Source organism: Balearica regulorum, chromosome 2 (genome assembly GCF_011004875.1).
Source record: "Balearica regulorum gibbericeps isolate bBalReg1 chromosome 2, bBalReg1.pri, whole genome shotgun sequence".
Lineage (NCBI taxonomy): Eukaryota > Metazoa > Chordata > Aves > Gruiformes > Gruidae > Balearica > Balearica regulorum.
In genome coordinates, this window is record NC_046185.1 from 69,489,168 (window position 1) to 69,505,551 (window position 16,384).

Genomic DNA, 16,384 nt, shown 5'->3' on the forward strand with positions numbered 1-16,384 from the left:
AAAAGGAAAAAAAAAACCCCAAACATAAAATTTCTCTGAAGAACTTTCTATAAGTCAGATTGCACTGTCCAAAAATTTTACATCTTTATTTTTTTCTTTTCTCATTTCTCAGAACTTAACTGTTCAATATTTTGGGGAAATCAGAGGATCAGAGAGTCAAATTACTTGCCTGACTTTCTCAGACTGTGACCCCTGCTATCAAGTCAGTTCACATCAAACTTAACATCTACATTTTTCTCCCTGAGGAAAAGTTGTGATCCTCCAGTCTCCTCTCCTTGCTCCTTTAAAGTAACAGCTTTGTAAACAAGCTAGAATAATAAATAGTTCTAATTCTCTTATTTATGAACAAGTTGTGAGCTAAGACCTTATCAAATGCATCATGGTAGTATAATTTCAGAATATAGGTACTCTGAATTCATCAGTGATGAAGCTGTGATTTGGGCACACAGATGGTACGCTAAAAGTTTTGAGTCAACTTTCAGAGAAGAAAAGTTGTCAGCAAGACATGGGAAAAAACTTGAGAAATTTTATTGGTGTTCTCCCTTGGATATTTAGTGAAGTATATGAAAAAAATGTGTATAAGTTAAATAAATACCACAACGTGGAACTCAGACGTAAGGTGAAACCTGAGGAGTGTCCTACTCTTCTTTTGTCATGCAGAGTAACAGACGCAACTGCCCCATGTGCTAAGAAGTTTCCATAAGAAAGAGCTGGAGGGGAACATTTAAAACGTAGGCAAGTATTCAAAACTGGGAAAGTTTTCAAAACTCTGAGCCTTGTCATCAAAATGTTACCTGGCTTCCCCAGGAAGGAAATTAATTTGGATACTAGCTAAGAGTCTGAGTACTCAGCTAAAGGTAAAACATTGTCTCAACAATTTTATGTTTTCAGCCTATGTTTAAATCCTATGATCTTTGTCTCATTTCCATCTTTGAAGTCTATCCCACCTCAAATAAATGCATCTCTACTTTAATATTAGACATTTTTCTTGGTAAGAAGGCTAACGAATAATTTCTAAGAAAGAATAAATTACAAATGGCTCTTCATTTATTTAAATATTTTTCAACAAGAATGTCTGTGTTTTAAAATTTGTCTCAGAATAATTTTGGTGATTAAATCTTGGCCTACCTGTGACAAATGAAATCCAATTTTGCTCTGAAGTTAGGATTGATTGGACTTACATATTACATATATATTATCCTTAAATGGGTGAGTATAATCCTTGGATTACTGTATTGTTTTTTTCATATACAGATTCAAAAAGTATTCCTAATATAGGCTCGAAGGCTATGATTTCTGTGAGTATTGATTCTAGTGAATGACTGTCAGGAGACATAAGCACAACAGTGAAAATTCAACTTAAAAGAATTTACCAGAAGCAAGTTAAGTTGCTTTTTTTTCAAGCAAACTTTCCTAGACTTTTTGAGGCTCTATATTTTTTTCAGTGTTACACAATCACCTCAGCAGCTAGCCTAATAGTTTGCTTTCTCACTCTTCTTCTGTAAGTTCTAGATTTTAGGTGCTATAAAAGTTGATACTGAATCCAAATTTAGTTACCAAATGTTTTTGACTGTCAGAGATGCTGGCTGCATTTAATAGCTACTGAATTCCAAGAGGCAAATATGAGTTCAGAATTTCTAAGAGTCTTCAAATTTGTGTCCCCCTATAGCCTGGAAAGATGCCTATGTTGTTATGCTTCAGAAAAGTAGCTTCTGGTCTGCGTAACTTTGTGGATAAGGAGCGATGATGAACTTTCACAAAAAAATCTCATTGAACTGAACAGGGAAGAAATCTATAGATTTCCTAGGAAATCTAATACATCTTCATTAGGTTGTCCTGAAAATGAAGTATTGAATGAAATTTGTGCTGTAAGTGCTGTTTGTTCAAAATTAACTGGTAGAAGGAATGTTCAAATTTCCCATTCAGGTCGATAGTATGGTTCAAAGAGTCCTTAAAAAGTTTGTTTTATTTTCAGTTTTTAATGGTGAAGTTATTAGGACTGAAACACAACCAAATTTCACTCTCCTTTTCCCCAAGTCCCAGCTTATCACTTTTTGAATAATTAAAGCTTCTTTTGCTTTGAGATAGCTGCACTGATACTATGCAGATATGGAAAGGACAGTTTTCAAAGGACGGTCAGTGACAGTAAAAAGGTTTACTATTCCGTATATTTGCCCCTAATATTTTTCCCTTTTAGTTACTAGCAGCAGTGTCATATTAAATGACTTCCCCCTTTAAACTGTTAAGTGGTGCTAGTTCAGTTTTAGCAGTAAGTCGCCAGCAGACTCGGGGGAGAAGTGCTATCTCCTATGGCCCTGAAAATTGATATTGAACATGGAAGGAAAAATCTCACAAGCTGATAGCAATTAGCTAAAAAGGATTTGCAACTCCATGATTCATCACACTAGGGGATCAAAGTCATTTACAGAGAGTGTTTCTACAGTCCCTGCCTGCTGCTCTAAAGATATACCTCTGTTTATCTCTCACACTGTGGTGTGACATTTCCTTTTTTAAGAGCCCATTTTCTTAGAAACATAGCAGTGGGCTGCTGCAGCACAGGCAGTCTTTGATTCTCCACTGACTGCCTAAATGACACGATGGCTCTAATGGCACAGCTTTAGCAGGAGCTTGCAGTGGGAATTGGACTTATTATTTACATAAATGGACTAACAGGTCAGGTCTGGTACTTGCTTGTAAAAACGAGGACAAGGTCTTCTCGTGGCAAGGGGTGTAAGGCAGGCATGTGGTTCTGGAGCTCTATGGAGCGTTTATGACATTTTCTTCACCAGGAACACTAACTTTCAAAATTAAACATCACTTTCTATACATGTTTGTATAGCTATCTTACAATAGAATCCTATGAAATTTTATCAGAGGATAAAAAGAAACCTACCACAACACCAAAGACTTTTCTATTGAAAAATTTAAAAAATGTTGAGAGAAGAATTATACTCCTCTGTCCTTCCAAATCCCATTCTAACACTTTGAAAACAGTCTCATTTGTCAAAATGTAATTTTGCTTTTCTAATAGTATGATATGAAAGAAAAAAAAACCCCCGAATAACCACTATGTTTTGCTGCTTCCAGGACCAAAGGTTCCCTGTTATCTCAGTAGTAGGAATTGGATTTGTCTTTCAAAACCACAACCTGAAATCATAGAAATCTTATAACTTCTAAAGATATTTTGTTCACTAAGGCTGGAAACACTGAGGTCCTTAGTGGAAGGTAAAATGGAGTTTATTCAGTGACAATGTTGTTACAGGCTTCCCCAGGTTTATTTTGGTCATAATTTTGCAAGAGGGCGAGATTTTCAGTAGCCTAGTCCTAACTGCTGGTTGCCTCAGTCCTTCGATTGCGAGTACTAAATATGTATAAAAAATTCACAGTGATATGGCAATGTTTACTCTTACACGATAACTTCTAATTAATACTAATTACTTTGTTGTGAATCCAGCCCTAGAAACAAAGAAGTACCTAATATGACCTAGGAAATGCAGCAGACCTAGAGAGTCCTTTCTTAGGCTGTTGAATCATTTTTGGTTTGTGTAGTGGTCTGTAGCTGTGGAAACAATCTTACAAGTGTGTGGGTCTTATATAGAGGGGTGTAAATTTATTTACTTACCTCTCTATTAATGCGGTAACTAAAAACTAGGCTTATCCCAGTGTTCACCTGAACATTTTGATATTTTGGAATGAATTCTTATTACATCATACTTTCATGTGACATGAGGAAGTATACCGCAGTTCTTCTGGTCATCTTTGTTTTGTTTGTTTGCTTTTTTCCCCCATGGTTTTTGGTTTTGGTTTTTGTTGTTTTTGTTTTCCCCAGAAGCCTGCTTTATGAGGCTATCCAGTGATCAGCAGGATCAATACATAATGCCTACACACGAAGGATCATGAGTATGTAACAAGTGGGACAACGACTGCAAGCAGAAGATCATTTCAGAGCTTGAGATTTGTATTTGATTTTAACTTTGGATGCCAGTATCTGGTCCTGTGATTATTCTTTGTGTAGGCTGCTCTGGTAGCTTCCTGCTTTGACTCCTTTCCCAAGAAACATCTGGGAAGTGGTTTATTACAGCATATTGTATGTTAAAACCGATCTGCCTCAGGAGTTCTTATCTCTTATTACAGGAAAGAAATGTTCCTTTGGATTCAGAGCTGTAACTTGCTGGTATATCTTACACACTGTAACCTGAAAACCTTTAAAGTTTGCGGCACATACCTTGGAGCCCAGTGGATTTGGAAGATAAACAATCAGGACATTGGTTTGTGTGCTTAAGCAGGCCGCGAGGAGCATAAATCCCAAACTCAGATGTCTTGTAGTATAAAGACAGAAACGGATCCCTCATCAGCAAGGGAGACGTGGTCCCATAAGAAGTGGTCATGTCCAGTCTCAGCCTGTTACCACATATGCTAAAACCAGCAGCAAATTCTAGCAAGATGTTGATGTTGCTCCTCTTTAGAGCACCAGCAGAGTGCTCTTGACAGTGTTCCCCCAGAGTCACCCCACCCCGCAGCTGCCAGATGGTGCTCATATCAAGTGCACAGCCGGCACTAGCCTGCTCTTCCCCAACCTATGTGAATCCCCTCAGATGAGAGGCAGAGATTTTCCTTAGGGTCCTACGCACAGGAAAGGAAAGAGAATTTCTCTTCTTGGTGGCTTACTCATTTGCCTGCAAGTAATTTCTGCAGCAGAAATGGTTGTGCAAATAATAGAGTGAAAACTGTCATTTAAAACCTGTTCTAAATAAGAGGGAGAAGTGGCTTTTGAGAATATTCATTGAGCACCATTCTTGTACAGCAAGTAAGTTTAGCTCGAGATGGTCTGATGGACTGATGAGACACTGAACTCGCTCACTAAGAAGATCCAATGCCTGAAGCAGTAATAATACATTAACTTCTGTGCTTCCGCTGCATTTGAAGGGACATAATTACAGAAGAGGTGGATGTGAAAATAGGGTATAAGTTACGGTGAACTCATATTTCTAAAGAGAAATAAGGCTTCAGAAGTAATTTTTAGAAAAAATGACAAATTTTGAAAGAGAAGAAGAGAAATGATAGTAAAGATCAAAATATTGAGCTGATGCATTTCTGTTGAAAAATAATTAGTGATTTCACTCTTGCAGAAGCAATAATTTATTTCTATTTTTGCAGGATAATTTTTGCCATGTAGAAACAGTTTAAAAAAGTATTTATAACATTTATTTTATTTTGCATAATATGGTATTTATGAGATTTACCGTAGGCCTGGACCCTAGTAGTCTGTAACTTGTTTTATCTGAATTTATGCAAGCATTTACCACTACGATAAGCTAATGATAATTTTAAATAGTTTATTTCTGGTTGATTAACAGTCTTGAATTTACCGTAATTAAAAAAAAATAAATATAAAAATCAGGAAGTGTTATTTGCCAGTATTACAGCCTGGGAGAAAAAGAAATTGATTCTCTTAAATATTTGAATTCCTAGAATCACAGAACTGTTTTGGTTTTTTTTTTAATCTGTCTATATGAGACAGAAACATCAAAATATGGAGGTGCGAAGCATCATTTAACTACAAAGCTACGCCCATTTACCTCAGCTAAAAATCTGGCCTGGTGGTAGTGTATATGAATGACTGTATGAATTACTGAATGATTTTACCTAGATAAACAGTTCCTATCCTGTCCAAAATGATTTCCATTTAGTCCCAAAATAAATTGCATTTATGCATGTAACCAAAGTTCATAATGTGTATAAACATGTCATCTTTAAGTTCCAGTCTTTTAAAATGAACATTTAGAAGACTAAAAATTTCCTCAAATAAATACAGAGGAAAGCAAATAAGAAAGAGACCAAATGCAGTTAATGTAAATGTTTGTCATTACTTACCCACATATGCCTGAAGCATCTTTTTTTGCTTAGACTGCACATATGCAAAATGAAAATGTATATATTTCCCACTCTTTATTTCTGGGCTTTTTACATGTTAGAAATGTTATAACTCTGAGACCAATTTAAAAACTTGTTTGTAAATTATTTCTAGCTGCTTCCTCAATTAAAATGAATTTTTATCTGTAAAATGCATTCCTCCAACTTTCTGCTTTTTCTTCTCTCCCTCCAGCATAAGGAGGTCCTATTTCCGCCAGCATTTTGTCATTTGTTCCCATCCTTGTACTACAGTTTTTCCTTCTCCTGCTGTATTAGTAGTGCCAATATGACTGCTTATGGGACTGCTGTATAAATCAGGAAATAGCCAGTTTTGTCATCTAAGGAGGTGTAGCATCTAATTGCGTCCGATCTATTTCTCTTTCACGCATGCACATGCATGAATCTACTGAGGCAACAGAGAGAGAAGAATCCTATGAAATTATTTTTCCTACTTGCTTTCATGTTTACTCTGTAAGTAGTGTAATGGTTGTAATTTTCTGTCTTCTGTTGCGTTAGATTTGCTTTTGCAAGATTATATTGTGACACAATGTCATGTAAAGAAAATTAATAAAATTAGTGATGGCAAAATTTAAACCCCTATTGAGAAAGAAAGTTTCTATAAAACTTGTGTTTTATTCCACCTTTTTGTGATTTTGAGATACATTTTCACAATATTTTTATTCAGAGACTTTTAAATAATAAAAATTGAGTTCAGAATGTTAGACGTTCCAATACAAGTGACAGAAGTCTCTGAGTTTCTTGGAAACAAAACTGGGTTCTGTGTTCGGTGTATGGCAGTTGTCAATTGTTTGTTTAAAAAGATTTCCTGTCTTTCCTGCTGGTTGATGCTCCTATGTCCAGGTACAGCACATTTCTTGCCCAGGTTTTTAAACACACAGTCAGTATAAGACACTTTAGAGCATGTTATTAGAGCTATTTCTTGCCTCTGGCTGATGTCCCAGAAGAAGATGATAAATCATTCGCTTATGCTACAGAAGGGAAAAAAAATAAAAATCAATGTTCAAAACTTCCATGGTCAGCTTTACTCAGGACAACTAAACTCTATAGTGACAAAATACTGATGATGTCATCAATAAAGTGAATTAATGCTGTGAACAACTAAGAATTGTGAACTGCCTTGCAGTATCCTGTAGAATATGAAAAGTTTTTGAGAATTAAATTGCAAACTCTAGCGGTTTTTGGACTCTAAGAGCAAGGTGAGATTCATCTTGAAAAGCCAATGCCAGAGTATACAATTAACTTTTTAACAAGCAGAACACATGCATAGGCAGTGACAGGATCAAGTCCTGGGATTTTGTCTCTTCTGAAGCCTACTAGTGAAGAGAACAGGTTACTGCACTCCAGCCACTACAAAAGCAATAATTAGACATAGAGATGTGTATGTGTTAAGAGAATTCGAGTTCATAGAGCATTTCATGTACTTACTCATTTCTAGAACTTGATTTCAGCAAGCAAATAACCACTGAAAGACAGATATTTAATTACCATAGCTGTGCCAGTCTCACATTCACAGATTGTATGTATATAGGGGCTTGAGAAGAAAACAGGTTCACATGCTACCCATTAGAGTGACCCACCCTGCATGTTCCTCCCATCTGGATGGGCAGGGAATGACGTCCTAGACTGGTCTCTTCTAGATATGCCATCTGCCTTAATACAGATACCAGGAGTCTCTGTAAATGGTCCCAATGTCACCTGCTACAAAAAGAAAATGAGACTTGTAGCTTGAGCTGTCTACAAAATTCCTGCAGTCCAAGCTAGTCCCAGGGCTAGCTGGGAAGTGTGCTAGCTTTGAAGGATTCCCAGGTCCAGCAGCATGTGAGCAAGGTAGCTGCAGCCACTGAATATTACTTAGTGAAAGGATAGCCCTGTGCACTTCATCAGCTGCAAAATATGTCAGAAATTAATCAGGTCAATTTCATGTCATTAATTATATTTTCAAATTCAATATAGAGGAAAAACGCCACTGTTTTAAATAAAAATTCCAAACAGTAATATGAGTCGCTATAGTCTGAACTGTAATATGAAAGCATAAACTTCAAGGTGAGATTGTTTATTTAAAGCAGGATGAAGAATCATTATCTGACATGCATCTGGGCCCAACTGTATCCTGTTAGGGAGAAGAACTAGGTGATATTTTTCTTATCTCAAGATTTTGCAATATCATGTGAACACTCTACTCACTAAACAAAATAAAATATCTCTAGTAGGTTAATAATATCAAATAGAACAGTTAGTCACACACACGTTCATTTCATGCAGTAACTGAAAAGCTTTGGATTACTTACCCTACAGAAAAATACATCAAAATTGAGATGAACAAGCAGCTGATATGCTAAGTGTGAAGCATGAGGAAAGTTGCTCCTCAAAGCAATTTTTAGCTTGCGAGGAACATGTGTCTTTCATTCAGGTGCAGGGCTGAAAGTACACCAGGAAATGACCAAGGCGAGATCAAAATCTACCCTGGGTAAAGTAAAAACACAGACAGAGGCTAGAGGAGGGAGAATGTGATTCTTGTAATCTACTGTTTTGTTTTAAATGAGAGAGATTTTTGTTCAGAATGCAGAGTGCATCAGCAGAAGAGGATCACTGTTACATCCTATCCTGGCATTAATCTGACGGATATTGGGAATTCGAGTAGCAAGAGAAGAGTGGGTTGCTCTGGCAAAAGTCTGAATGTATATGAAAGGAGGGGAGTAAAATGTCTGAAATCGAGAAGCTAGGGGAATGGTCTTGATAAAGCTGTGCTATATTGCTAGTTGTCAGGCTGTGAGCTTTTCGGGTAAAATAGAGTGACATTCTCGATATTCAAAATATTTTACTCCTGAACTAATTTAATTGATTGGAAATGAAATGAACTATTCAGTTCTTTCAAGATTTAATAAGCAAGGAGGGAAAGGGGAACTTGTTTTGAACCTAGTTGTCAGACTCTATCCCAGTCCAATACAGGATTTGAGGTGATACAGACATATATCAATGAACTAATAAATACAATCTCTAGAATGTAATTGTTGCTCCTACCTAAATGTCAGGTGTATCCCCACAATGGTCTTCACATTTTGGATACTGAAACATTGCTTTCCAAAGAATTCCAGAGACTTTGAAAAGTTGTGTTCTTTCCTTGCATGTTTGCAACCTCTGAGTTCCTTGTGGAGCATCATGATGATCTTTTGGAAGGAGGAAGAGTCCACAAATGGAGCAATGATGGGCTGAATAGGAACCAATAACTGAAAAAGATTGTTGTATTTAGGACTTTTACCAGATAGGTAAATACATGTATGTATAATATCGATATCAATATCAGTGTGTGTGTCTAAATTCTGGATATGGCAAAGAAATCACATTTGTTGAGGTTAAAGCAGAAGAGTTGCTGTTCAGTAGAGAGGGAAGAATCTAGTTTAGTTTCAATACTGAAGACATTTTTAGAAAATTCTTTTAGGAGTTTTGAATCTGTGTTTTTAATCTTCGTTTCTCTCAGTACATTAGACACCAAAATAGGCCTTTCTGTTCTGCAGTAACTAGGGTCAGCATTTATGAAGGTGGTTAAGTCATTTGCCATGCTTACTTTCTCTGTTTTTAAAAGAAATTGTATGGTTTTGTCAGTTGTAATGTTGCTTAAGAGTTATTTGAACTCCAATGTGGATGATGTCCTATCCACTGAATTATTTTGATGTAATTTGTTCTACGTCTCCTTGTGAGAGTGCTTCAACTTTGTTTCGGGCAGGTATTTCCTCAGTATCCTCCATAACAAAGCCTCATCCAAATGAGTTGCTATAGTCTGAACTGTCTGGTTCAGATTACAGAACTTATTTCTTTGCTTGCTCATGTACTTCTCTGGACTCAGAAAACTTCATGTGGCAGAGCTTCTTGCTTGCAAGATAGCTAACACAAGCCATGCCTTTGTTTTACATCTAGACTCTGTATAAAAGTTTTCATTGTTAAATACCTGGTTTTTTTGGGCTACCCTGCAGTCAAGTGCAGGGTTTCTGTTTGTGTGTCAGCATTATCAAAAGCATTCATTTTGTTGAACCTAGTAGAGATCTGGAAAACCTGCACCAATACATAAAAATTGCAGACAGCATTTCTGGACTGGAAAAACAAATTATATATGAGCCCTATTCATCTAGCTCTCCCTAACCCCTCACAGGAGGATGTGAACTCTTCACTGCTCCCCTGAATTAGGCTCAATCCCCAGGTATTCCAAAGACTCTTAGGTCTTTGGACCCACGTCCAAGGGAGGAGACACAAGCCTCCAAAGTAGACAAGGTGGAGCTGTTTGAGCTGCTAATGGTTGCAGCATTGGGGAAATATTGAAGACTTCATCTACAGAGGCTGGATCATATGCTGAGGCTAAAAAATATCTCAAAGAGTGTTTGGATTTAGCTGAGTGAAACAGTTCTAAGATGGTAGCAAGGGGCTTGAAAGTAGCAGAGAAATGAAGACAGAGATTCTTCTTTTTTTGGAGACTCCATCTTCTTTCTTTTTTTCGCAGGATGCCGAGGAGTTCTGGGAGAGAGACTCTTGGTGACCTGCCACTAGGGTGGGTTTCCAATGATGTCAGGGTGTGACTGCCGCAAAAAGGGACAAGGAAAAAGTGGGAACTGTTCACGTACATACTGAATGTCAGAGAAGCCTGGCACTAGAAAGAGAAGAGCTATTTCTGTGAGGTAAATCCACTATGTGTTCTGTAGGGAGAGGTTTTTTTCCCCACTCCCTTAATTTTTCCCAGTAGCCCTGACTCTCCACCACCTGCATCAATCTTTTTTAATGCACCCATCTGTGAACAAACACACCTGGTATTAATCCTGGGCATAGAGCCCACATGAGTGCAAGAAGGAATGAGGTGAGGAGGAAAAGGTGCAGGGTGATTATAGGTGTGTTTAAAACCTAGCTAATCTGTGGGTCTTTTTTTCTTTACCTTTATAATCCATATAATGTTGTTTTTTAAAGAAGGATGTTGCATAAAGAAGGAGGAAGGGGTGGTGTGGTTTCCCTTATGGTACACTGGGAACCAAGCTGTGCTGAGAAACACGTCTTTCCAACGCAGCGCTACAGAGGGAAGTAATTTGATGGTGTTGCAAATCTATGCACTTTGATTGTGTTTTATTAGTCAATTGAGTCCTAATGTGCAGTTACCGAGATGTGCCTGTATAGTGACTATGTAAATTCACTATGCAAACAGTGAAAAAGCTGGCATATAGATAAATAATTATATATCAGTAAAAGAGCTGCTAACTGAATTAAAAAAAATAAAAATCCAGTCTGGGGTTCTATATTTGAGGGTTTACTTTTTTCCCCCAACTAAGTAAAAAACTTAATATTTTTCTCTTTTTGTCTTTTAAATTTTTTTTTTTTTGTACTTTCATGAATTGATTCATGGATAATGCAGGTATCAGGGTTTCTTTTTTATTGATTCTTTAACTAATAGTTTTTCAGTTGTCTGAAGCTTTTACAAAAGTTACTGCATTCTTTAATGAATAGGTGCCATGAGAAAATCTAGCCTTTATCTAGTTTACAGAATGAAGTTTGTGTACTGAAGAAAACATCTATTGAATTTGAGTCTCCTGTATGAAGATATCTCTAACCTAGCTGTGTTTGTTCTTTTCATTCAAGACCTGATTTTTGTTTCATGAAAAAGAATTAGAATAAACTGAAGTCATAATATTTAATCTTCATTTCAGGGCAAACAAAAAAAAAAACCCCAAACCAATAAAATCTTGTTACCACTATTATAGCAAGTTACCTTGCTGTTATGAACAAAGTATGCAACCGTGGCTCCAAGATAAAAATATTTAAATATTTTCTGGTGAGGATGTGGATTTCTGTCAACATCTGTTTGAATGGGAATTGCAAAATGAAAGCAACTGAACTTTCCACTTGTATGGATTATATGGCATGCTAAAACTGATATTTTCGGTGATGTTAATGGCATACTAGAAGATCTGGGTTAATTCAAAAGTAGTTAACTGACATAATTAGTTAACATGAGGTCTTACCTGGTGGTAAGCCCTCAAGCATATAGTAGTAGATAGTACAGGTTGAAACTGTTGAGAGGAGTAGAAAGAGAATGGAAGCTCATTTTGTTGTAAATGATGTATGAGATCATATAATAATACCTCTGATAAATAGTAATAATACTGATAAGAGATTTTATCTTTTTTGCAAAGAACGCGTAATAATTAACAAAGTGGGGACTGGGCCACCAGGAATAGGTGCTGCTCTGTTCTATTTCTGTCTTGTTGGATGTCATTCCATAGCTTCGATAACCACACTTCCAGTAAATCCAGTGTAACTTTTTATGATGTAATGATAGTGCCGTACAACCTGGAATGGTGCTGAATATTTGTCTTGTCCAGTCTGCCTTGTCTTTCTTTAAGTGGTGTGTTTTGGTTAATGTTTGAGTCACAGAGGAGAAGAGAGAAGAAACTGCTTTGGTGTTAATGTCCTCCAAAACACAGTGAAAGCAGAAAAATGTCCTGAATGCCCATAATTTTAATTTCATAGATCCATAGTTGAGCTACTTAAGACTACCAGAACATGCCCTGGCAAAACCTTTGTATTTTTCTACTATAAACTAAGCATAAATTCAGTGGTAGATGACAGATTACTTCATATACCATGCAAGCAAGCCCAGACAATAGCTTTAGCCATGACTGATTGCCTTGCTGTAACCCACTTTATGTTAAATGTATTCTTGCTGTTCAATTCCACAACTGTAATTTTGTTCTTCTGCACTGCTCAGCCCTCTGTGGACTAACCAGGTTCCTTCAGTAATGATTTCTTTTCTATTGTATTGTTTTCTGCATAATCAAGTTGGTAGGTAGGGGTTTAGGTGACACAGCCATCTGTCAAGTTCATTTGCTCTGAAAATGCAAGAAATAATGGCCTCTACAACTTGGGGCTATCTGTTATAAAGGAAGAATATCAGCTTTTACCCTGCACCATCTTCTCATCTCTTCAAATTATCATATTTTCTACTTTCTATATAAAATACATAAGGTTCTCTTGACATGACTGATTGGTGAAAAAGAAAACTATCACATGTCCACCTTGTATTGCAATTTATGCAAGCAATCCAATTAAGGAGAAGCAGCTAACATCCAGACTAATGTGCCTGTCGTGAAACTAAAGAGACTGCTACAGACTGCTCCACTCAAGTGTTATCATTGCTGGTTCTCTGACATGCTAACTGCTTCCTCCTTGAAGTTTGCATAATGTGTAAATGTAAGGGAGTTTGCATGCCACAAAGGAAAGGGAAAACAGTTATTCATTTTTCCTCCTCTAAAATAAAATGCTCATAATAATTCTTATGAGGAGCCTTTATCAAATTGTGTCTGTTTGCTAAAATGACATGCACTTGGTGGGGAAAGACATAAAAAGCTGCCTGTGGGTTCTCAACCTTTTTCAGATATAATGGAAGCAGGCTGGGATAATCCAGGAATGATCCCACTTTTCTGTGTATGTGTGTAGAGGGGGGAGGATTGTTTACACAGCAGAAAAACATTTCTCTAACATGATGCCAGCTGAGCTGGAAAAATTTTGGTTGCTCTAGGTCAGAGGCATCTTTACATTAGACCCATTCGTTATTGCCCCTACTAAAATGCAGAATGACCAATCGCTTTTACTCAGCTTAGACCTCCAATGACCTGGTTAGAGAGAAAACCACTTCCAGATACCATTAATTGGTACTAGTGAAACACAGAATTTTCTGCTTCAACAAAAGCATAATTATTAAGTGGAATGTCACACTTTTATCATGCTTTTACCAAACCAATTCCCCCATCGTCCGCCTCTCAGGGCCACTGATGTGAGATAAGACTCTCTGCTGGATGAGAGATTCCCTGACAAGGGAACAACTGCTGCTGTTCACAGCAAGTTAAATAATGAACAGCAGGTGTAAAAAGTGATAAACCCATTAATGGCATTAGTTAGCATTAGTAGCCACCTACTGAATATTTCTAAAATATCAAGTCGGTCTTAAACTATATATGAAAAGTAGACAGACAGAGAAATATTGCAAAGAAGCTATTCTGCACTCTATTTCTGTCCCACGGTGCAAAACTTGATGCCCAATGTATTGGTGCTGTGTAATGCATTTCAGGCAGAATGTAAAATGGTCCTTCAGTTTTGTCCAAAGCACATTTAAACTGTGCTCTGACTGTCACTGTCATAGAAGTCGGGCATGGAAAGTCACGCGGATCCCACAAAGAACTAATTCTTCTGTCCAAGCTTGTGTCTACTGCAAATTTCATGTACTGTTTCATCACAGAACAATATTTTCTGGTTTAGGTAAGAATACTGTTTCTTTCTGTGATCAGATTTTAAGGATCTCAGAACTTCATGAGACTTGAACACTACACAGTGTGTAGTGTATTTATAACAAATTGCAAAGGTGCTTTTGAAAGTAGACTGAAACGTGATTAAATTAACGTGTTGAAAACTGGGCTAGATGCATGTTGCTTTTCTGAATTTTCAGAAAAATGCCTTTCGCACCTGGGACCAGCCACGGTACCTCGGATGTGTGGGTATTTTTCTGGAAATCATTACCACTGGCTAGGCAAAAAGGCAGGTACCTGATTTAGTGCCATGCTTTGTTACTGTGTTCTGGATTTTGAGTTATAATTGATCTTTCAGAATATGAGGCAGCTAGAGGTCAGATCGGGTGAAAGTGAATGTCTGCTCTCTCAGTGTTAAATGAATAAACCTGGGAATAGAAAAGCAGCAGCATCACCAGCAAGTATGTGTAAGTATCTCAAATCTCCAATGAGCTCTTTTTGCCTGCAACCTGCATGTAAACATTTTAAAGGTGGCTGCTTATACTATTTGTATAGTAGACCATATAACACTGTTCCTATTGGCCAGAATTTCTAGTTGGTGCCGTCTCTAATTTTACACTTTATGCTTCCAATATTTGGAGAAAAACAACATGTAAGTCCTATGACACAGCTAAAATGAGAATGATCATTTTAATGTGAAAAATGTTATCCTCATCTTTTTTTGGTGCGGTATGAAACACACACACAGAGACACTGCTCCCATCTAATAGAGTTATATTCAAATTCAAAGTAGCTAGAAATAGATGCACCTCCTGTCGGAATTCCTTGGCCTCAGATATTAAATAAATTTTAAAAGAGAGGAAATAGACCTGGGCTTAAAGAGATAGGAACTAGATCTGGGCTAAAACTGGCCCAGAAAAATAGAATCAAATGTTAAATTACTGCAAAGAAACTTGTAATGGCTGCAGAAGAAAAGCCATTTACATATAGAGTGCTGCTCACACTAAAGTGACTGGCAGATTCGCTTGCAGTGGGGATCTTTAAGAAGCAGGAATAGCTAGTTGAAGGAGCAATAAATAAAAGACAAAGTGTAATTTTGGGTTAGTTACCTGGGAATTGTTCAGGTTAGTTATGTAGGAATTGGTGGTAGAGTTCTACACTGCAGGAAACATGATGCCCGAGAACCAGCAAGGAGCTGAAGACAAGCGTTCCCACCACCGCTGCCGTGCCTCCAGCTGCTCAGGTGGGTATGCTGGCAGGGTCAGATGAAAGGAGTGCAAATAGGACCAGCAATTTCAAGTGGTTTTGTGAAACAGCAGGGACTCAGACATTCATGTGTGGATGCAGATTGTCCAGAAATGCTGATGCATTTCCACTTTCTGTGAAGACAATCCTTTCCTTGATCTCGGTCACCATAAAGCTCGGCCTGGCTGTTCAGGTTATTTATATATTCACAGGCAAAATTGTACACCTAATCTCAGACTTTTACTTTCCAGAGTGTTAGGTGAGCATTGCTGAAAACCACAGATGTGTGCTTTGGCTTTTTATATGAAATAATTCCGAGGCCTTTTCTCCCTGTTAAATGCAGAATTTAATTTAGTCATGCATACCATAAAAATATGGGATATACCATGAGACTGAGTAACCACAGTGAAAGAAAAAGTTTTTTTTTAATTTCATGACTTAAAAATTATTTATTTTGCTATTAATACTTCATTTGGATTTCAGTGTACCATTATTTTCTCAGTATTAGCTAAAGTAAATTATTGAGATAGCTAGTTTATTAGGTGCCAGACAAAGTTTTTACGGTGATAGGTACCCCAAAACTGAGGAACAGAAATTCACAAAATGTAAGACACTTTAAAGGTGTGGGATTTCTGAGAAAGTGCTAAGATTCTTCCTGGAAAACCAGATCTTTTCAGCACTTTTTAGGTGAGTATGCGCATTCACTTATTCCTTCTGAAACTATTGGCTGCATAGTGTATTTAACTACAAAACCCAGGAGTAGTCTACACATTTTTTTAAATTTTATTTTTACTGGTTACAGCTGTTAACTACAAGAAATTCAGCAGAGGAAGGAAAGCTTCCCCTCCCCCCTTCAAATGCAAAATGTATGTATGTTGGGTATATAACCCTAGTATATAAAACAGATCCCCAAATTCAAATTCTGATTA